We start from the raw sequence: 23,847 nt of genomic DNA on the forward strand, positions 1-23,847 counted from the left end.
TCAATACTGCCTTATTCGCATTCAGACCAATTCACTCCAGCCATTTCGACAGTCGCTTGCACATTTCGGCTAAATCTTGCCGCTCATTCTATGCCAAACTAGTTTCAATTAATTCTAATTGTGTCAACCTTTGTTTGCTCATATGTTCTACACATGCTACAATGTATTTATCCACATGTTCCACTCGAAATCAGTAATCACGTGTTATATATATGCAGTCCTTCAGAATTTTAGTGTCACGATTCGGGGAACCCAACACGCTAACACACACACAGACACACACACAGAAAGTGTGCAGTACCGGACCTTAGAGTGGCCGGGCTAAGCACACACAGAATAGTCAGGAGATAAGCCGAGTAAGGGGAACCAGAAAACAGAATAACGAGAAATAAGCCGAGGTCAAAGGGTAGGAGAAAGTCACAAAGTCAGTATAACAAGCCAGAGAGTACGTAACCAGAAAGCACACGTTCAGTATCAATACATAAAGCAAAGACCACAACAGGGCACTGAGAGGCAGGAAAGGTAAGTATAAATATCCTAGCCTTAATTCTGATTGGATAACTTCCAATCAGAATTAACAAACACACGTGGGGGGTATCTATACCCCCCACTGTGATTTTTGTACTGTCGCTTTAACGCCGGGTCACGTGAGTGACCCCGGCGTACTGATATGGGTGCCGGCTCCCAGCGTGCAGCGTTAGACATGCTGCCGCTGGGGGAACGAGGAGGAGAGGACGCGAGCGGCGTGTCAAGAGGAGAGGACGCCGCTCGCCGACCGGTAAGAGGAGGGGGACCCACGGGCAGCGACGGACCGAGGGTGAGTGCTGCGAGCGGATTGCAGCCTCCCCTCACCGCTGCCCGCGGAGCCCTGACATTTAGTTTTTCAGTCAAAGTAATATCGTTATATACGCCGTTGTATGCCCCTACAATTCAGCAGTTACTCTAGCAATTAGTTACTTCAACCCTACTCTTGCGTGCGTACTATGTATACATGTTTATTAATCCACTGCTTTCATCATGATTTGAGTAATCCCGTCAAGTAATTTTTACGGCCATTACCATAATACGTCATTTTCTACACTCTTAAATTGTAGAACTTCACATACCAACCGAGTTTAAGCTTAAACATGAGTTCAGCTATCACATGACCTAATACTCTGTCCCCTACAAACATGGTTAATGGCCATTACGGTCTCACGTCAGCACTAGAGGCATTCTAGAGGTCTGAGCTTTATAGAGGTCTCGGACTAGACTCCTGGTATCAAGTTATACCTGTCATTAGGTCTTTTGGACTTAGCAGGTATGTATTATATCAAGATAGGTGTTCTCAATCCCTATATGCTTACGATGCCGACTTTTCCAGCATCATCAGTTACACTGCAGGGTATGCTACTGCCTCATATGTATCATACCTATTTTATCAGCTTCTCCTAACAACCTGTAACTCGCCCCCCCACCCCCAACCCTACTGATCCTACGACTTACAAATCACCTCTCCCCCTCCTGATGTGTGTTACTCAGCATTTTCATGTCCACCATGTACCTAGGCTATTGCGATTCAGCGTAGTTTCAATAATCTTGTGTTACCATGCCACTTACATTGTGATATGTACGATTATTACTTCTCATATAGCCATGACCCTGCTACCCAGCTGGCCATAATCTCAGTAGGTTACTGTATCCCTCATTATGTATGTAATCCTTACATCTTTTATTAGGCTATTGCGATTCAGCGTAATTTTAATAATCTGGTGTTACCATGCCACTTCCATTGTGACACGTACAATTATTACTTCTCATAGAGCCATTACCCTGCTACCCAGCTCTTACGTAATTTACAGCATACTAGGGGATCTACAACCCTATCATACCTCGGTCCTCCATGAGCTATGCAGCACGTCACACTTGTCGGCCCTCTATTGGGCACTCACATACGGCATAAGATTTTCATTTGGCATACAGCCTGCCTCGGCCAACTTCATAGCTAGAGCCTCTCAAAGCCACTTGGCCTTTAGTAGGGCCTCCCCTATCCCTGGTTAGCGAATTTCTTCGCCATTTGACACTAAGCTAGATGCCAGTTGAGGTAGGGTTTAAACTCTATTAGCATGGCTGTTAAAGTACACGTTATCTATTACCTCATACTACGTCTCATAAACTAAGTGTAAGCAGGGTCATACACTCAACATAGGAATAGGATTCCGCAAGGCCAGTCTCTTGCGATCCTGGACCAGTCCAATTGCTGATGCAGATAAAGTATATTATTCCCTGTCACACTCAGGAGCAGGGTTCATGATTACCAACCCAGAAATTCGTAGACAGCATAGCAAATTGCAAACCATGAAATCTGACATCTGTTGACCCCTTTATATGATTCATGTTAAACCACAGAAGTCAAATCTCAAAGAATCTAGCTAGTAGTTTGAACTAGGGGCCATAGACCATACTTTCTTACATGCCCAAACTTGTTCTGACCTTTGGTGTATATAAATACGCTATCTCCTACGTTCTAAACACCTGTAGGAACAAATGGACCTCTGTTACAAGACCTTTCATGTTCCAGGGTTAGGCATACAACTCTAGTATTGCAATATTGCTTATGGATTACACCACATCCGATCCCTGTTTCTCCGCTACACCAAACAATGGTCTCTATCTTACTTTTCACTGCCATGACTTTTAGAAATTAACTTCGACAACTGGCCTTTACCTCTATTACTCACCCTTCCCTTTTCACTAGTTGACTGATACTTAGTTCTAAGTACCATTTACATTGCCTGTAACCATGGCCCTACTTTCTCCCCCAAGGGGTCTAAATATCCCTAGCTTTGCGTAGCCTGCTCCAGTAGTCTAATTTGCAGTTATAACTGGACTCAAACGGTTACAGTACTGCCAAACCATAGGCAGGGTCCTGTGTATCAGGCATCATAAAGACAGTCCCTGGCGAAGGCCTGTTATCATAGGTATCCTCAGCCTCCTGGGTTCTCTGAACCTTGTCATGTGCGCCCTACTGTGAGGTCACAACTACATTATCGGACGACTCAGCCAACTTCCTGGTCATCTGCCTTCATTAACCCTGCCATGCTTGTTACGCCTGTACTAACAGACCTGTCCATGTGGTCAAAATGTTCTTTCTTATAGGAACAGGTTGCCGTGTCCATTTCCCATAGTCTGTTGATTCCCCCTGATGTATTGCAGACACAGCTGCCACACAGGATCTACTGCCATTTCAGGTCACTGACTTGTAGCGCCACTTGCTCTTTAGTATACGTTGGGCTCTTAGTAAGTATACCACATAGCCACGGTTTGACAAGGGTCTCTATGGAGTAAGTATCTGTCATATGCTACCCAGACTACACATTAGGTTGGGAAGTTCATCAGGGTCGGTTCTCCCTATTCAGTCACACGACTCTCGAAGTTCAATGGCTTGCAACACAGCAACTCTATCTTGGCCGCACACCTATTCAGGCTACCTTTCATGGTAGCTGTTGATTTAGCTCGATCCCACTTGCTGACATGATACTAAGCACACCATACGCTACCAAATGACCTACAGTACTCCAAAACGTGTGCCTTGTGCCGTTGGTGGCATACTTGACTCTATGCCAATATTTGCCATTCAAAGTACAGAGCTCTGGCCACCACCGACATGGGGCACTTTGACCTATCATATTGTCATCACGTATTCTATCATAATTGGGTAGTGTTCATATCTTTTTTGCCACCTCTTCCTTAAATTAGCTCATAAATATCACAACATATCACTTACCACCTACAAGAGATAACCTCATGCCATCAGCATGGGTTCAAGTCTACATACTAGACCAACTATCCGACACTCATAGGACTATATGCCTGTCTCAAGATCACGCAAAATACATTCACTACTTTAAATTGCATTGCACACGTCAAGACTTTTTCGTAACTCGTACACCACTCTTCAGCATTTTGTAAGTCAATCCCATAGTAGGGAACTACTTTCCAGCCTTTAGTAATACCCCAGTACACATAACCAAACACTGGGATATAAGAATCTGCTATAACATCTCTCAAAAAGAGAGAGATTGGTGGAAGACGTTTAAGGTATTTAGTTATTTATCAACACGTATTCATGTATTTATCCATTCAACTTTTTGCCCTCTTTATTTACAGGCCTGCCCGGACGTCGGTCCCGGCACACCTCAACCGACTAATCCTAATTATTTCAACATCACTATTACTCGGCTTATTGTCCCCGACTACAAATAGAAAGGCGTAGCCTGTAATTGTGGGAGGGGTTACCCGGCTATAAAAACATGGGCCACCCCTCTCACTGGACTGTTAACGCTGGGTTCATCCCACCCACCACTCCACTTATACTCCACTTATACAAGCCATATATACACCCTGTTCCAAATTATTATGCAAATGATATTTTTTCTCATTTACCTCAATAATTGATGTAAATAACAGTCAGCATAATTCTCATGTTATCAACTATTAAGAGTACAATTAAAATGTTATTGAACAAACCTCCTAGTGATAACAGTATTTTTTTAAACATAAAAAACTTACAATGCACTTTTCCAAATTATTACGCACAGTAAGTTTCAAAACACTTTATAGGTTGCAAAGAACTGAAAATTGTAATTTGTTGTGTTTGCAGCATATTTACTGAAATCATAAGCTATTTCAATCAAACTTATAACAACATTTTAACGTTTTAAACATTTTAACAGGTCAAGTTACATTTTAACATAGGACCCCTTATTTGATAGCAGCTTCACAAGTCTTGCATCCATTGAACTTGTGAGTTTTTGGACAGTTTCTGCTTGAATTTGTTTGCAAGATGTCAGAATAGCCTCCCAGAGCTGCTGTTTGGATGTAAACTGCCTCCCACCCTCATAGGTCTTTTGCTTGAGGATGCTTCAAAGGTTCTCAATAGGATTGAGGTCAGGGGAGGATGGAGTCCACATCATGACTTTCTCTCCTTTTATCCCCATAGCAGCCATTGATGCTGAGGTATTCTTTGCAACATGAGATGGTGCATTGTCATGCATGAAGATGATTTTATTACGGAAAGCATAGTTCTTCCTTCTGTACCAGGGAAGAAAGTGGTCAGTCAGAAACTCCACATTCTTTGCAGAGGTCATCTTTACATCTTCGGGGACCCTAAAGGGGCTGACCAGCTCTCTTCCCATGATTCCGGCCCAAAACATGACTCCACTACCACCTTCCAGCCTTGTTGGAACAGGGTGGCCGTCCACCAACCATCCACTACTCCATCCATCTGGACCATCCAGGGCTGCACGGCACTCATCAATGAACAGGACTGTTTGAAAATTAGTCTTCATGTATTTTTCTGCCCAATGCAGCTATTTCTGCTTGTGAGCATTGGTTAGTGGTGGCCAAATAGAAGGTTTATGCACAGTTACAAGACTCTGGAGGACTCTACACCTTGATGTCTGTTGGACTCCAGAGGCACCAGCAGCTTCAAATATCTGTTTGCTGCTATGTAATGGAATTTTAGCAGCTGCTGTCTTGATCTAATGCATGTATCTGGCAGAAATCTTCCTCAATGTGCCTTTATCTGCATGAACACGTCTGTGCTATGAATCAGCCACAAATCTCTTAATAGTGCGATGATCACGCTTAAGTTTTCGTGAAATATCTAATGTTTTCATACCTCGTCCAAGGCATTGAACTATTTCACTCTTTTCGGCAGCAGAGAGATCCTTTTTCTTCCCCATATTGCGTGAAAATGGTGCTCTGCTTAATAATGTGGAACACCCTCCTTTAGTAGTTTTTCCTTAAATTGGGCTCACCTGGCAATCTAATTATCACAGGTGTCCGAGATTGTTTTCAGTGATCAAAAGAGCCCTGAGACACAATGCCATCCATGAGTTAAACTGAAAAACAAAATATTTAATCTTTGTGACACAAATAGAATTTGCATAATAATTTGGAACATGGTATATATATATATCCCTATGTAGATTTAACCCCTTAAGGACACATGACATGTGTGACATGTCATGATTCCTTTTTATTCCAGAAGTTTGGTCCTTAAGGGGTTAAACAAGGTTGCACTTATACTTAAATGGCCATTGGAGGTTGTTTTGTATCACTCCAATGTCCATTCAAGTGTAAGCTCCCCTGGAAAACCCTCTTAATTGAGTCCTACACTACAATTCACCTAGATCTTTTCAACAAGAACAGTGATGGCTAACCTTGACACCATAACTTGTTTCTGAACTGCATTTCCCATGATGCTCAGCTACCTTTTCGATTCTAAAAGCTAGCTGAGCATCATGGGAGATGTAGTCCAGAAACAATTTATGGTGTCAAGGTTAGCCATCACTGAACTAGAAGGTACAATCTCAATTGAGACAGAGAGGGGATTTTGTTTCTAAACCCCTACACACTTATTAACCTTTAGTAGGGAAAACATGAGTGGGTAGCAGCATTGTAACATGGCAGTGTAATACAAAAGCAAATACAAACATACAAAATTAAGTCCTGCATTCAAACTCCCACTACTCCTAGGTGGCAGCAATGACTATAGTACACATCAGCCCCAATACATACAATAAAAAAACAAAAACAAAGAAAAATATTACTTGCACGCTATTCCAATTCCCTATGTATATTTAAATGAAAAATCTTTTCAGCAAGGTAAAATATCTAATAAGACAGAGAGGGGTATTTTTCTAAACCTCTACACACTTATTAACCCTTAAAACGGAACACATCTGGTGGGTGGCAGCACTGTAGCATGGCTGTATAATACTAAAGCAAATATAAACATAAATTAAGCCCTGCACTTAAACTCACACCATTCCTGGGCAGCATCAGAGAAATCCCCAATTATTAAATACTTTGCAAAACAAGATGATTTCTTGGGGGGCGTGTCCAGCTTCCGGTGTGAGCAGTCGCATGGCATAGGAGCTCCGCCGTCTTCCCGACCAAAAAAGCGACTTTTACATAACGACTACCAACTAAACTGCCCTAAATACGAGATATACCTATACCAGACGGTACAGAGTCACTCAATGTCTCCTTCGAAGCAGATGAAGCTGTCAGAGACAGCTAAACAGAAAAAATCTGGTCGGCGCAGAGAAATCCAAGATGGCGACGAGGCCTCTAACTTCTCAGATGGCCAGTCCGACTATGAGACCAGCTCCTCTAAATACTCTGAGGCTCCTATAACAGAACGCAGTTTGCATAGGATGCTACAAGAACTCAGAGCTACAATCACTGCGGACTTCCACCGCATTAATGGAGATCTGAGGAAGGAAATCACCAACATTGGCGACAGAACTAGCCACCTGGAAAATAAAACCGACGAGCTGTGTGGGGCCCACAATGAGGTAGTAGACAAACTACAGAAACTATCGGAAGAAAATACACTTCTTAAAACCAAGCTTGCAGATATGGAGGATAGGTCGAGGAGGCAAAATGTACGATTCCGCGGCATTCCGGATGATGTCTCCCAAGATGCTCTTCCAGCCCATATACTTTCTATCTGTCAAACTCTAGTCCCAAGCCTGCCTGACTCCGCATGGGCATACGATCGCATGCACAGGCTTCCGAGGCCTGCACGTCTGCCTGCCGATGTCCCGAGGGACGTTATAGTAAGATTCCATTACTATGCGCACAAGGAATCTTTATTGATGGCGGCAAGAAAACTTCAAACGCTTCCTGAGCCACATCAGCAGGTTGCATTATTTGCAGATCTATCGGCGGCCACGATGGAAAAAAGAAAAGAATTTATCACAGTCACTAAGACTCTTCGAAATAACAAGGTGATGTACAGATGGGGGTACCCCACTAAATTGATCATTTGGAGACAAGGCAAGAACTTTATTGCGAACAACTCAATGGAAGGCATGAAGCTGATCACCACGTGGGGTCTTTGGAAAGGCTCACCTACCCATCAAGCCGCGGCTGAACCAGCGTCTCCACGACGACTCCAAGAGGATTGGCAGATGGCAAGATCCCCAGCTAAGATCCCTTGAACTTTCTTGATGATCGTATTTGCTTGAAGGTCGCTCTGGTATACAATTCAATACTGTGACCGTTACTCTTTATAAGTAATTGTATGTATATGTATCTTGCCACATGTCACGTATACTTTGGGCTGTGTCCTCCCTAAAGGTTTACGTCCAGACATTTATATACCCATATATATGCCAATTTCTGGCAGTCTGTCTATTAGCGAACCTTTTACCTTCTATCCACATCCCAAACCATTTGCTACAAGTTTATTTCCAGCCTCACGCACTAGGGCCCTTATCAGGCCACAACTGGTATGGAGTCATCAGTAGCGATAAATATTCGCTGCCGCATACTTTCACAATGTTTAATGTTCAATGTTTACTGTGTTTACGTTACAACTCTGTGTAGTCGGAGCAATGTTGTCGTATAGCGTGTCTCACACATGATAATCAATATAAAACGGTCTGTATGATGCGAAAGGAAGATGCTCTTTCGAATCTTGAGATCCGTGTGGCCTGATAATATAAAGTTCTGATATGTTTGTTTGCCACATAACTGTGTTCGATTGCTTACCTACCACTTGCCAGCTCAGTTCGTTGCTACACCCAGCGATAATTTTGTGTTGAAATGCGCACTAAGCTATTAACGCCTAGCCCGCCATAGGTAACAATGAATAGCGCGATTAACCGCCTTCCCCTTACAGGCTACCATACTTTCCCCTTCCCCCATAGCTCAAAGGCATAGCTAATGCGCCGCCTAAAGACTATATCCTTTTTCGACGGTGAAGTGCTTAACACTAATGCCACGGTCGTTATAGATACACACCGTAAGAAGAAGTAGAAAAAGAAAAATTAGAAATATGGTTAATAATAACTAATTACAAAAATAAACGATAAATTGTTGCTATGCAAATAAAACGACTGCAAGGTACAATGACGAAGACATATAAACCCATTACTGTATTCATACTTTGCAATGTTAGTCCGCAAACTTGGGCTAAATTCACCAGTGAACGTAACTGCGGGACCTCTGGAAATGGTTACGCGTCCAAGTTAAGTTTCGCATGACTTATGCCCCTAACATGGAATGTGTCACTTAGCTAACGTATATTGACGGTTTAGCTGGTTCTACCATACTACCACATTCTACCCTTAACCGTTTTGTGAAAGGTCACCAGACATGCACCCTGACTCTTCTGCTGTTATTAATGTTCGATGTTGTTTAAATTTCTCATTTAGGTATAATTCTCGTGTAATATGTATTATGCAATGTTAACATGTTCTTATTTCAGGTCGGGAGGTGCTCCCAGCCTCCTTTTGTCACCCTTGGAGGAGATACTAGTTCTCACCCAGGGATGATTATTGTGTTTCTTCCGGCCCAGGAAGATGTGTGTAAATACTTTTGTTCGTACTATTCCCCTTTTTTTTCTCTTACCCGTACATCTCCCCTTCCCGTAGGTCCAGACACTAAAAATGCACAAATCACACTGTATTGGAGATGGGTCCAAGCTGCCTCTAGGCTAGCTTGTACATCACTGATAAGGTTTTTTGAGGCAAATGCTTGGAGAACAAATAGACTACCAATATGGGTTCAATGGTATCCTTATACTAATGCCCTTCACAACTCTCACTCATGACGCAACATGTTATGAAAGTCCTCTCAATTAATGCTAGAGGATTAAACAGCCCCTTTAAAAGAAGACAACTCATAAACACCATGCATGACACTGATGCAGCAATAGTTTGTGTCCAAGAAACCCATTTTAGCTTAAAAAAGCCATCCCAAATCCGATCCACAAAATACCCCACAGCCTACTATGCCAATGCCCCGAACAAATCTAAAGGAGTAGCGATAATTTTTCATAAAGACTGGATATTCACAGTACACAAACAATTTGCAGACAAGACCGGTAGAGCGCTTATCCTTGTAGGTGATTTAAATGGCATATCACTGACCGTAGCCTCTATTTATGCCCCTAACGAGGCGCAGTTTTCTTTCCTGAATAAAACAATTAAAAAAATAAAGCGCATGTCACAAGGTCACGTTTTTATATGTGGCGACTGTAACTGCACCCTTGACCCTTCACTTGATATAAAACGTAAAGATAATAAGTCACCAAATAAACTGACCAACCACAATGCAAAGCTTTTCTCCAATTTAATACATTGTCAGGATTTATATGACACATGGAGGACTCTTTTCCCCTCGGTGTCTGACTTCACATATTTCTCGCAAGTGCATCTGACATACTCACGGATCGATATATGCCTTGTAGATAAAGCAACTCTCCCTCACCTAATAGATCAATCAATGGGACAAAGAACTTGGTCAGACCATGCCCCTATCACCATCACGTTCAAAGTGCCTTACCCCACGAAAGGTCGAGGAAAATGGAGACTAAACGAATCCTTATTAGACGACCCCATAAACCTGCAGAAAATAACTTCCACACTATCCCAATACTTCTCACTCAATACCACCGATGATACATCCGTTGAAACCCAATGGTTAGCCCATAAGGCAGTGATTAGAGGTGAATTTATTAAATTAGGCTTCGCCACCAAAAAGCGACGTCAGGACATGGACACGGCGCTACGGCAGGAACTCGACAATTTAGAACAATCTAATAAACGAGCCCCTTCTAAAGCTGTATCGACTCAAATCACCAAAATACAAAACAACATTCAGAAAATTCAAACTCAAATGTATACTAAACAGGTGATGAAAACCAAGCAAAATTCTACCATATGGGCAATAAGGCAGGTAAATTACTAGCCAACCAACTAAAATCTAATTATTTACAAACCAAAATACCTTATATCACCTCCAAAAACAGCGTTAAAATATACAATCCCCACAATATAGTAGACGAACTGGCTCTCTTCTATGAAGAGCTGTATAATCTTAAAGACGATCATACAACTCACATCCCCAACAAATTGGAGATATCTGAATATCTCTCGCACATCAAACTACCGCAAACCACACAGGAACAAAATTAAATCTTAGACGCCCCGTTCACAGAAGATGAAATAACTCAGGCCATAAAATCTATCCCCAAACACAAAGCTCCGGGTCCGGATGGACTCTCTAATTACTATTATATAAAACTGGTGTCCCAAATTGCTCCTCACATAACTAAGTTGTTTAATACGATCAAACAATCTGGCATATTCCCTCGGGAAATGCTGGAAGCCTACATTATAACGTTGCCGAAACCGAACAAGTCCCCAACAATTTGCAGCAATCTAAGACCCATTTCTCTGCTCAATGCAGATGTGAAACTATATGCAAAGTTAATTGCAAACAGGCTCATACCCCTTTTGCCCAACCTAGTCTCAGAGGAACAAGCGTGCTTTGTACAAGGAAAACAGGTGGGCGACAACACCAGATACTGTATGGATCTGGTGGATTGGGCAAATGATAGCAAACAGAGTGGTGTTCTCATGGCCTTGGATGCCGAAAAGGCATTTGATCGCCTAAATTGGGATTATATGGCGGCAACATTAACAGCCTTTGGATTCTCAATGGCTTTCATAAAGACTATCTTAGCCCTTTATTCCTCACCCTCCGCTAAAGTTTTTAATACCGGGTTCACATCCAGAAGTTTTTGCATAACTAACGGTACGAGGCAAGGGTGTCCCCTGTCGCCCCTGATCTTCATTCTATGTTTAGAACCTCTGGTGAAACATATAAAAATGGACCCTTCACTTCCTGGCTTGCACACTCCTGCAGGGGAAAAGAAAATCGCATTGTTTGCAGATGATATTATAGTTTTTCTGGCCAACCCTAATGCCACAATCCCACGGTTAATCCAGGCCCTGTCTTCCTTCGGATCTATATCCTATTACAAAAACAATATTAGTAAGACCCAAATACTTCCTATTAATCTACCCTCACAACTAGTAGGCACCTTGAAAAACAACTACCCGTTCGACTGGAAATCCACGTCAATATCCTATCTCGGCGTTAAAATTACCCTCTCCAACTCACTTATTATCAAAGAAAACCATGAAACGGTATTATCCGCGCTGACTAAACAGATGAGTTCTTGGGATAAACTTCATATGTCATGGCTTGGGAAAATCAACTCTGTGAAAATGATGATCCTACCCCATATTTTATATCTCTTCAGAACACTTCCAATTGCTCTCCCTAATAAACTTACAAAACGTTTCCAATCTGCTATCAATGCCCATATTTGGAAAAAAAAGCCCCCAAGGGTATCCTTGCAATCAATGTGGCGCCCATTAACTAAGGGAGGCCTTAGTATACCAAATATCCAACACTATTATAGAGCAACGATACTGGCACAATGCATAGATATATTGACAGGCAGAACGAACCCTCTATGGCTCAACCTTGAGTCAGCGTGCAGCCAAACCCCTTCCCTGGCAAATATGTTATGGATATCATCCACCCCCCCACGGTCTGCTACGTTACCAGCTACAAACTTCCTTCTAAACTCTTGGAAGACCTGGAATAAAGCAGTATGGCCTCCTGAGGAACTTTTATACCTTGCACCTTTCTCCGCCCTCTCGCTGTTCTCTCCTGATCTGTCCACACAAAGGTGGACTGATCTGGGTATCACACACGTCCATTATCTGTTCAATAAAAATGGCATTCGTTCCTTTCCAGAGTTGCAGGCTTCGTTCAAATTACCCTCTCGTGATCTATTCTTATATCTAAGAGTCAAACATATTTTGATCTCCAAATCGATATCTTTCATACACCCCCTATCATTCAGCAAGCTAGGCCAAAAATGGTACACAGCAAAGAAATTCCACACGTCGTGGAAATTTCTCTCACCCTGCTACACAGCACAGGCAGGCCCTAAGGCTACAAACAAATTGCCATATATGCTTAAATGGGAAATCAATTTAGGAATGGAATATACTTTGGAGGAGTGGGAAATGGCTATTAAGTACACTAAACAATCTTCGAACTGTGTTACACTATGGGAAGCCTATTTTAAGATTCTCATGCGCTGGTACATGGTCCCGTCAAGACTACACAAAATATATACTAATTTATCCCCACTATGTTGGAGATGCAACAAGGACTCAGGATCTCTAGAACACATCTTTTGGGAGTGTACATACTTACAATCATTTTGGCAATCTGTACAGAGTTCGATATTTTCGCTATGTAAGCTCTCACTCCCTCTTACACCGGGAAACTATATCCTGCACATCATACCCAACCTGAATGATATTCCAGCTAGGGATGCGGTACTCAATATTTTGGTGGTTGCTAAGACCCGCATCGCAGCACACTGGAAAAGCACCCATTGTCCCGATATATTAGAAGTGCTTTCTAAAGTTGATTCCACATACAACCACGAAAAGGAATGGGCAAAAAAGGGTAGCGTACCTAAATTCCTCACTAACTGGCACAACTGGGAATCTTTTTATGAATCCTACTCTAAATGAGCAAACAGAGAGGTTGCATATCCCATAGGTCTAATGAGAAGATGTAGTAGTATACCCATACGTCCACATACATTAATGGTCTGGACCAATCACCTCTACGGTTTTCCTTCATTGCCCCCCCCCCCTCCCTACCAGGTTTTCCCCTTTTTTTTTTTCTTCATACGAATCATGGATAGAGGCTATAAACCAATACAATAAGTGTACATCCAATAGTTAGTAATCATTCATAGTATTCAGGTAAACTGTTTCCTCGCAAATCTGTACAACTACAGCGTAGTTTTTCCTTTTGAGCCTTATGCTGAATCGATCATATTTACTACTAGGTACATGATTAGAGCAAGCTCGCTCACTTCACGCAACTTGTAACATGGGAGGTCAGAGGGTGATTTGTATGTAGCATTGTTGATATATTAATATATACACTGTGGCTTGTTAAAGCCAATGTACATGGCATGTTACATACCGTGAATGTTTGTGCTTTATGCTGACTTACGCAATGATGTTTAATTCATGTCGCAACTTCATGTATCTAAAAAAAAATCTGGATGTACTCCTATGTTCTATCCTTTTTTCTTTTTTCTGTTATTTCCTGTTTTTTTACTTAACAAAATCAATAAAAAAGTATACATTGAAAAAAAAAAAGATGATTTCTTGGGTATAGAGAATTTCCGCCTAAAATTATAGTCCTACCTAAACTGCATAATCAATTTAGAAACCTGATTGTTGACATACATAAAACATAACTATGAAGCCAACTGCAGAACCTTACAAAATTTGTTTGGAATTAGAAAAAAATGAGGGCATCTCTAAAAATCCTACAAAAAATGGTATCAAAAGGTGGACTTGGGCTACCATACCTACAAACAAATAGGCAGGCAAGCATAATATAAGGGATAGTGGTGGCCCATCAGAACAAGAATGCACCACATTCACATTCATTGGGTTGACAGTATATGCTACCCACCTATAATTTAGCAGGAATAAACTCTATAGGTTGTACCAACAACTTGGAGGCTCCACCACAGGTAGCTGTTGGAGATGTGATGAAGAGAAGAGAACTATGACACATATCTGGTGGAGTTTTGTGTCAGTGCAGCAGGTGTGGAAGGAAGTGGGGAACTTAATTGAAAGCTACAGGACACTCTATAACCACAGCAGCAGAATCACACTTATTTATGATATGGCACACAATACCCAACCTAGAAGAGTAATGACAAATATCCTATTGGCTTCCTTATCTCAAATGACCAGGTATTGTGGTACAAAGATCTGCCCCATGACATATGATATAATAGATGAAGTCACCCTAAATAGTGAGTATGAATAAATGATGATAAAGCAAAAAACAGGGTGATTTAAGCCATCACCATCTCGAAAGATGTGGAATAATTTTATATACACAGATAACCAGGAAACAACGCAATCTCCTGGACCTCCTTTCCCTGTCCCCCATAATAAATGCTAGTAGATGGAGATTGGGAGTAGACAAATGACTCATACACTTTGTTGGTGAGAATGCTACAAGCTAATCTGAATCACTACATACAAGGAGAGAATCTACAGCTTGTCTAATGCAGACCAATAGATAAGTTGTCCACATACCCACATGGATACCACCTCCCCACTTCTTATTTACTCTCCTTCCAAACCTTAGAGAGAGGATAAATTGGCTCACATTAAAGATGGTGTATTTGGCATCAAATAACACACAGCACAGAAGACAAAAGAAGTCAAATGAAGATATGGAAATCTTTATTGTAATTCATGCTGTAACAACTTGTAAATATTTTTCACAGGTAATTCATGGAACAAAACTACCACAATTATAACTATATTGTTGGGTGGGATAAGCCATGACATGCTTGCTGAAAAAAAATGTTCCTACCCATTTCTGTGACTCAGTCTCCCTCCTTGCCTTTGTTAATAGCTAAAAATATTCACACACAATTTTGTTATTGTTTGTTTATTAATTCATTGTTGTTACATTAACATACTCTATCTCTACATGGAATAATGTAGCGTATATTTCAAAGAGTACAAAAAAAGAACACAATACATCGAGAAAAGCAAGGAGGTCAAGAGAAGTCAAGGTCAAGTTCAAGGTTAAATTGGGGCCAACTAATTTTTTCTTTACTATTATCTTCACATTTAAATTTGACAAACTGATCATTTAGGGACATACCAGTAAATCAATGCTCTAAAGTCCCTTTGAGATTTACTTTTATCGTATCAACCCATAATGTTTGCTGGGACGCAAATTGGAGGATGCAAAAAAAAAAAATTATGACAATATATATTATTTTTTGTTTATTTTTCATGGAGCTGGAGTTAACAGCAAAACAAAATTTCCAACTACAGTGGTCTAACTTTTCAGTTGAAAAGTAAGATTTGTGTATTCTAGAGTTGGCATACGATTTACCTACTAAAATCAGAATCTATGTTAGCAGATGCATGCTTTTATTTTTAACATGCTAATTCATTTTATTTCAGTCATGTTGAAAACAAGTAATATTTAGAATGTCACTTCATGAATATCACACTTATATAATCTGTTTATTAAAGAGCAATATGTTGTTAAGTGAAGACATTTACAAAAACTAGGTTGAAGTAGGTGATCTAGACGATTTCTAGAATCAAGCAGAATTGAATATTTATTTTTGCATAATTTTTTAGTTATTCAGTTCATCAGCCCCCACAACTGACTAAGAAAACAGAACCAGAGGGTTCCCACTACACTTAACATAGATACTAAGGAATGCCTACTCTTGTTTATTTTTAATGTTATTTTGTTTTTCTTTTATTTATGGAATAGGTTGCTGCGTGGAGTAAAAACAATCAATGTCAAATTCTAGTTAAGGTCCCTCAGAAAATCTGAAATCATGCTGGCACACATCATTAACAGTTCATATATCACTGCCAATATGACAAGAAAATAATTTTAAGGGGTTAATCAAAATTCTGAGCTTTTCCTGCAGACGGCTTACTGATTTAATGCATAAGATTAGAGTCCATAAATACATTTTAAAATGTACTTGCTCCTCATCTGTCTCTGACAAAGCAATTCTTGAGTCAGCAATTTATTGTGGAGTCTGCCATATGTTGATGAATTTATTTTAGCCCATTTTGCACAGCAATATGGATAAACCATGTCTATCGTACTCATTTTCTACTAGAAGGATCAGCAAAGCTTTATGTCCAAAGTTTCTGTAGCAATGAACTTGTAAACATGTATAATGCAGAAACAGTACTTACAGTAAAAAAAAACACACCTTTTGTTCTTTTTATAACTGCATGCTATCTCGGAAAATACTAGACAGTTTTTTTCGGTAATATGTTTATTTAGCAAAAAAGAAAGAGAAACTAAATTATAAAAATGCCAAAGTATCAACTATCGATGCGGTTATGCATTCTCTGGATCTTGCAAAGATAGTACATGGCCTCCTGGTGGAGGCAAATGTTACCAAGATGTCCGAGCACGCAATTTGTTCTTTGTCAATGAGACTAAAACACTGCTTGTGTACTGTTTGACCACACAAGTCAATAAGGACTTCCGATACACTGAATACTGTTCAAGTACATTTACTCACAAGCATCGAACACCCCAAATGTCCTCCCAACACTGGCTAACAGAACTGACCATCCTTATGTTCAGGATGACTAGGAATAACAAAATGTATCATGACATTTTGTTTAGATTTTTATCATAGATATCAGCAATGTGATAAATTCTAAAGAAAAAAAGACTGGTGTTAGCAAGACATATTTTGTTAAATTTAATATTTTCATTCACAAAATTGCTTGTTCATTTAAACCATGCTTATGATGTAAGTGATAAATTCAATACTATGATCAGAATTTAATTTTGTTTACTGTGGAATGAACGAAAACATTTTATAAAGTCATCTTTGTAGAACTTTAAAAAAAATAAAAATAATAATGTTGCTACGGATAAGTAAAATCTCCTGCCCAGAAGGGAAAACAGGAGAACATTGGCATTTTTCACCTCTCACAGTAGATTACACAAAAGACACCTAGACTCCTCTGATTTTTTTTAATTAGCACATTTCGCCTACTGTGAATTCAACACAAGACATTGTGCTATTCTTTAAAGGTTACGTTATCATGAAATAAATTGCTAATCTAAATTAGAATGGTTAAACAAATGTAACCAATGCTATGCATTCAAACAAACGCCAGCTGATTTGATTAAACATAACTACTTATTGAGAGAAAAAAAAAAGTTCAAGCACGTTGGTTAAGTCTTATTAATGAGCTACAAAAATGAACATGAATCAAAAACATGTTTGTAAAATTAAAGAAACCCCAAGGGCGTGTAGTGGTGTTATAAGATAACAGCATGAGGCATTACTTGTTCATCCTTAGGCTGAGTGTAATCTCATACCACCACTTGAATCTCCCCCCTCCATGTCTTGTGTCCTGGTATTTAATTAGAACACTCACTGAATGTATCAGCCAATATGCATTTAGTTTCAGGGCATTCATGCTGCAAATGTCCACTGGCAAATAATTTCCACACTGTCACTTCGGTTAATGAACACGCTAAAAATAAACCCAAATAGTTTTAAATGTAAATCAATTTTACATTAATAAGAATTTTATTACTATGTGTTAACTCCCAAGGGTAGGATTCATATATGTGGTTTATCTTTTTATTCTACTTTTTAATGTTGATAATTAATTCTCTTGTGTTCCTCCTAAGATCTATATGTTTCTACACAACGTGTATTATTTTGCTTCTTTACCTAATTTCTAGTTCTGTGTTATATTACTCTTCATTACAATACTTTACTGAACCTGAAAACAAACCTGCTCGTATATCTGAGTACAACAGAGATAGTATTATTTTTTTTTACACGTAAATATAATATTTTGGAAAAGGGAAACTATGTATGATTATTTAAAGATGACAATGCAGTTGCTGTTTATTAAGTGTATAAACTCATGTAGAAATCACGATTTGATGCTAAATCCAAGTGCACTCGAAGTATGGCCTCAATTTCATGTATTTTTTTTTAGATAAATGTTTAAAATTAATTTTTCTAAATATTAAACTAGAAATAAAATAATTAAAAATAAATCAATATATTTAAAATAATATTAGAATTTGTTTATATTATTCGCAATATTATATAATGCAAGGTGAAGCTCTAACATCTGAGGCACATATCTCCCACTCTGAAGACATCTTGAAGTATAATCACAGAGAGAGTGAAAAGTTATTAAAGGTTTTCAAAATGTAAAATATGGATAGCATGCATGACATAGATTAACAAAGGTATAATTTTATATTACTATTGTATTATATTACATTAACATTTTATTACTAACATATTTATTTATTGCCCTAAATAATATAGAACATTTTGATATTTTTGAAGGATTCTAGGTATTTTTAGATATATGGATTTTGTTTTACAAAATTTGACATATATGTTGTTATTAAGTTAGTCACAACCTCCTAGACCAACATTCTGTGCCAAGCATAATTTTTACAGTGAACCAGATTTGTTTTTTACATATATGGTGTTTATTGCAAGAGTTCAATAACAGGGTCTGTTTATGTAAAATACACGCAGCAGTGCAATATGTTAGCCTTTATAACGCTATTATTGTTCATAAGTATCCAACTAATTGCTAATTATATAATAAAATGCTACTAAGTAATTTTTTTTTATAATCAGTCCAAAAGTCAGTCCAAGAGAGGACTGAGTTTTGGACTGAATTGGATACAATGCATTTAGCTTGGCCTTTAGGTCACCCTCTGAGATCTCAAGCAAGTTTTAACACACTTTTGGTATCACAGAGGGAGCTTTTACAATCTAGGTTTCCTCTGTAATGGCATGTGGAAACTAAGCCTGGTCTGAGATGAGAGCAAGGATTAATTGAAGTGCAAGCTACGGGACTTGAGTTTTGTTCATTCTCAGTGTTCTCTTACCCTGTTTCAAACCTCTCAAGTGTTTCTATTTAGGGAAGACCATCCCTATTTTGGCCACAAATTCCTCTGTGTCCCTCTTTTGTATCCTAATGTTTTTTCTCTTCTAGGTGCTCTATATTGTTAGTGTATGACAGAGCTCCACATCAATGTTGCAGCTTACAGTAATGTATTTGAATTACAATAGATGTGTCTTTAAACCAGTCTGAGTAAATAAGATATGTTACTCTTGTACTAAATTTTATTTTAGTTGCCTACATTGTTATTACCAAGTCACCTAAAATTACTCAGAACAGCCCCACCATGGCTACACCCAAGTATTTTGTCATGTGAGCCACATCTACTATCTGCTGGTGTATAATCTAACATCTGAGGTACAGATCTCCCACTCTAAAGACATCTTGAAGTATATCCACAGTGAGAGTGAAAAGCTATTAAAGGTTTGCAAAATGTAAAATATTGATGATAAGCATGTCAGATTCACAAAGGTATTTGCCATGGAACCTCCTCTTTTCTGCATCCTCTATCTGTTGTTGTTTCAGGTATTCCCTTAGCAGTTCATCTTTGGGAGCCATCTTCATGATTTACATGTGGATGCTCTGTGTTTCATCCATGACTGTGACCTTGACACTCATCAGTCCCTAAACCTCATTCTTTCCGGGTGGTGTACAGTCTCTGGGTGCTGGATTATTATTATTACTAGAATGTAAGCTCATGAAGCAGGGCCCTCCACCCCTCTGTTCCTGTACGTCCAGTTGTCTGGTTACAATTACATGTCTGTTAGTCCACCCAATGTACAGACTCTACGGAGTCTGATGTGTTGTGTTTACTCTGGCTGCATTCATAGCAAAATTAGCAAACTAAATTTATTAGCAATAAACAAATTTAATTTCTAATTTTTCATATTGTGCATACATGATTCCGGGTTGTGGGTGCATGCCCTGGGAAATGTGTATAAACTAGTTTCTTCGTGAATAGTTTAAGGGTCATAGCTAATATACACCTAGACCCCTTGCCTAGAGTTATATCTCACAGGCGAGGCCCAGCAAAGGCCAAATAGGTCATCTGATGTTGTTGCATCACTTGCAGCATTCAGTAGGGTACTTTAGTTCCAAACTGCTCTATCATAGGGATTATTCTGACTTGCAAATGGCATATGTTTCTTCTGTAATACAATGTGAGCTGGAACTCGTTTGGATTCTAAACAAGGTCTAACCGAAGTACAAGCTAATGCAGTTTTTCTATGTATTTCTCAGTGTGCTATTACATCCTGCTTTAGTTCATTTATGATAATGTACATGACTTATTTTTGATTAGCTTGTTAAAGTAAAACATTTAACTAGCCTATATGAGATGTTACTATAATCATTTGAGTTGAAAGCTTAGCAAAATGTTGTTGTACGATACAAAGCAGGAGGTCCTCCTACCAGCTGAGGCCATCTCCAGGGTAATTGACTTGATCCCAAGGGGATGTAAAAAATTCAGCTGCATTATTCTTCCGCATTCCATGCCAGCTGATCCAAGAAAAGCAAAATCTACAGGGATTAGACTCTCTGATCTCATTAGTAGTTATGACAAGTAATAATGAAACTCTGTAGAGTTAAGATATGTATTTACTGTCACTCACAGCATATCTTTAGAGAAAAATCCATTGAGGCTTCTAAATGTTGCTATTATTGTATGACTTATTAAAATGACTATGTCTGAGAATTTTATATTCTACACATTTATAATCAGAAAAAAATCAATCCCTTTATCTATATATCTATCTATCTATCTAGTCCACAAAATAACTGCAGAAAGGAATAAAGCTTTGTTAAAACAGCTTTGAATAAACATAGACAAAGTGCTATTATAGAAGAAGATATACACTGAGAGTGCGTAGAGCTATCAGCTAGCTCTACATCTATACACCTGGGCAGGATATATAGGCGTCTCTCTGGATCTAGGTAGGGTTAGTCCAGGAGGCATGTAAAATTAACAGAATAGTGTGGAATGTCTAAATTAGAACCTCGGCCTGGATGAATAAATAAATAGAGTGCACTCACATTTATTGGAGCATAATAGTGGCTTCCAATGAATAGCATGAAGTGGTACCATTCCCACTCTAGGATATATTGTTGAGTATATGAATTAGGTAATATTTTAAATATTTGTTTTATGTTATATAGTATTAATAATATAATAGATGAGCAGGCTATGTTCTTACAAAGATTTTTACAAACGTTATTGATAAAGTGAGTTTATTAACATGGTTTTATATATATATATTAACAATTAATCCTCCATTTAAGCATATTAGTGTGAATTTTAGTAGCTTGGGCAGTAGTGCTGCATACACTTTAGGACCTTTAACCCCTTAAGGACTAAACTTCTGGAATAAAAGGGAATCATGACATGTCACACATGTCATGTGTCCTTAAGGGGTTAAAATGTTCTCATATTAAATATTATTTAAATTTACATCAAAATCAGCAGTTTAAATATTTCTGTATAGGTTGATTTATTCCACCAACTTGTATTCCAATTTTGAGGAAACTTTTATTTTTCTTAAAATTGAGCACGGAGGTTAACGTGGCTGTTAGACTGTTCTCATATGACACCACAGGACTTCAATGAGCCCTATTTGAAAGCCTCGGGATAAGATCATTTTTTGATTGACATAGGGAAACAGCTCTGTGCTGCCTGGTGGGGTGACGTGAGTTTCAATAAACTGTGTGGTTGCCATGTGAACAATTTATTTCTGGCTTTTGGTGTTATTAAAGAAGAAAATGTATTTGATATATGTGTGTGTATATGTATATATACACACACATATATACACACCTGTATATATTTATATACAGTAATATCTAAATATCCACACAATATCTAAAATAACAAGACAAAAAAAAACAAAAAAACAATATGTGCAATATAAAAAATATTGCACATGGCAATTATCTTCAGATATTAAAGAAACAAGCAAAGGATCTTGGAGCATTTAGAAACTGTATTTACTCATCCTGTATTTACTCATCCTTTACTTTATCTTGGAGTGTTTTTTAAGACCTTCTTCTGGGTCTGTGACTAAACAGAAGCTTCAGAGAATCCCTTACATTTCCACATGTGCTTCCAAATAACATTGGACTTGAGACACTGTACCTTATGGATGAATATGTTTTGAGTATCTGGTTTAAAATCAGGTAGAGTTATCTAGATCCTAACATGTTGATTGAAAGTTGGATGCATGATACTGAAATAACATTTTTATGACAACTTTTAATTATTATTAAAGGGACACTCCAGGCACCCAGACCACTTCTGCCCATTGGAGTGGTCTGGGTGCCAACTCCCACTACCCTTAACCCTGCAAGTGTATTTATTGCAGTTTTTTTTAAACTGCAATAATTACCTTGCAGGGTTAAGTCCTCCCCTAGTGGCTGTCTATTAGACAGCCACTAGAGGACACTTCCTGCTCTATAGCACAGGTTTTCTGTGCTAGAGCGTCGCTGGACGTCCTCACGCTGTGTGAGGACCTCCAGCGTCGCTCTATTCCCCATAGGGAAGCATTGAAATAATTTTTCAATGCTTTCCTATGGGGTGCGCTAATGCGCATGCGCGGCATTGCCGCGCATGCACATTAGGTCTCCTCGGCCGGCGGGCGAGATCAGTCTCGCCCACCGGCCGACGTAAGCAGAAGGAGGAGCGGTGGGGGAGGAGGAAGCAGCGACGTGGGACCTGTCGCTGCCATGGTAAGTCACTGAAGGGGTTTTCACCCCTTCAGCAACTGGGGATTGGGGGGTGGGAGGGAGAGGGACCCTCCAGTGCCAGGAAAATGAATCACTTGTGATTGCCGACCAACCATTCTACATACTCTAACCCTTGATGATCCCGATCTCAATTATGATCTTTATAACTATAGTTTCATTCAGAATCAATATACACAATTGACTGTGGATCCATTTATGTGGATCTTTTTGTAACCTTTTTTGTAGAAAGGATTCCATCAGAAATGGTTATCCCCAACTCTTTGTGATAGGTATAAATGATAACAAGAAGGATGCTCCTCTTGTTGTAAGATTGGAAAGCCTTGAAATTTGGTAGTACGTAAACAATTAATGCATTTTAAGGCAACATCCAGAAATGTTTTGTGATGCCTGCTACTGTTTTGGATGAAGACATCACTACCTTGCTCTTTAGCTAGTAACATGTTCCACATCTCATGTTATTTGCCTGGTTGTGAAGAACAACATAATCCTCTACTTTTTTAGTTCTAACAAATACTTTTCAAGATTCATGTTTATGACTGTTGCTCAATAAAAATGATAGATAGAATATTAGTTGCACCAGTCAAAGGAATTAACTATGAGTTGTGGGATTTTATGTATATAAATAGAAAAAAGAGAACAACCTTTTTACAGCCTTAAATATATCATTTTGGTCACCAACCTTTCAGACTATAAATTGCACTGAGCATGACTTTTCTCACTATATACCTTTATCTAT

The sequence above is a fragment of the Pelobates fuscus genome, chromosome 9, assembly GCF_036172605.1.
Source record: "Pelobates fuscus isolate aPelFus1 chromosome 9, aPelFus1.pri, whole genome shotgun sequence".
NCBI lineage: Eukaryota > Metazoa > Chordata > Amphibia > Anura > Pelobatidae > Pelobates > Pelobates fuscus.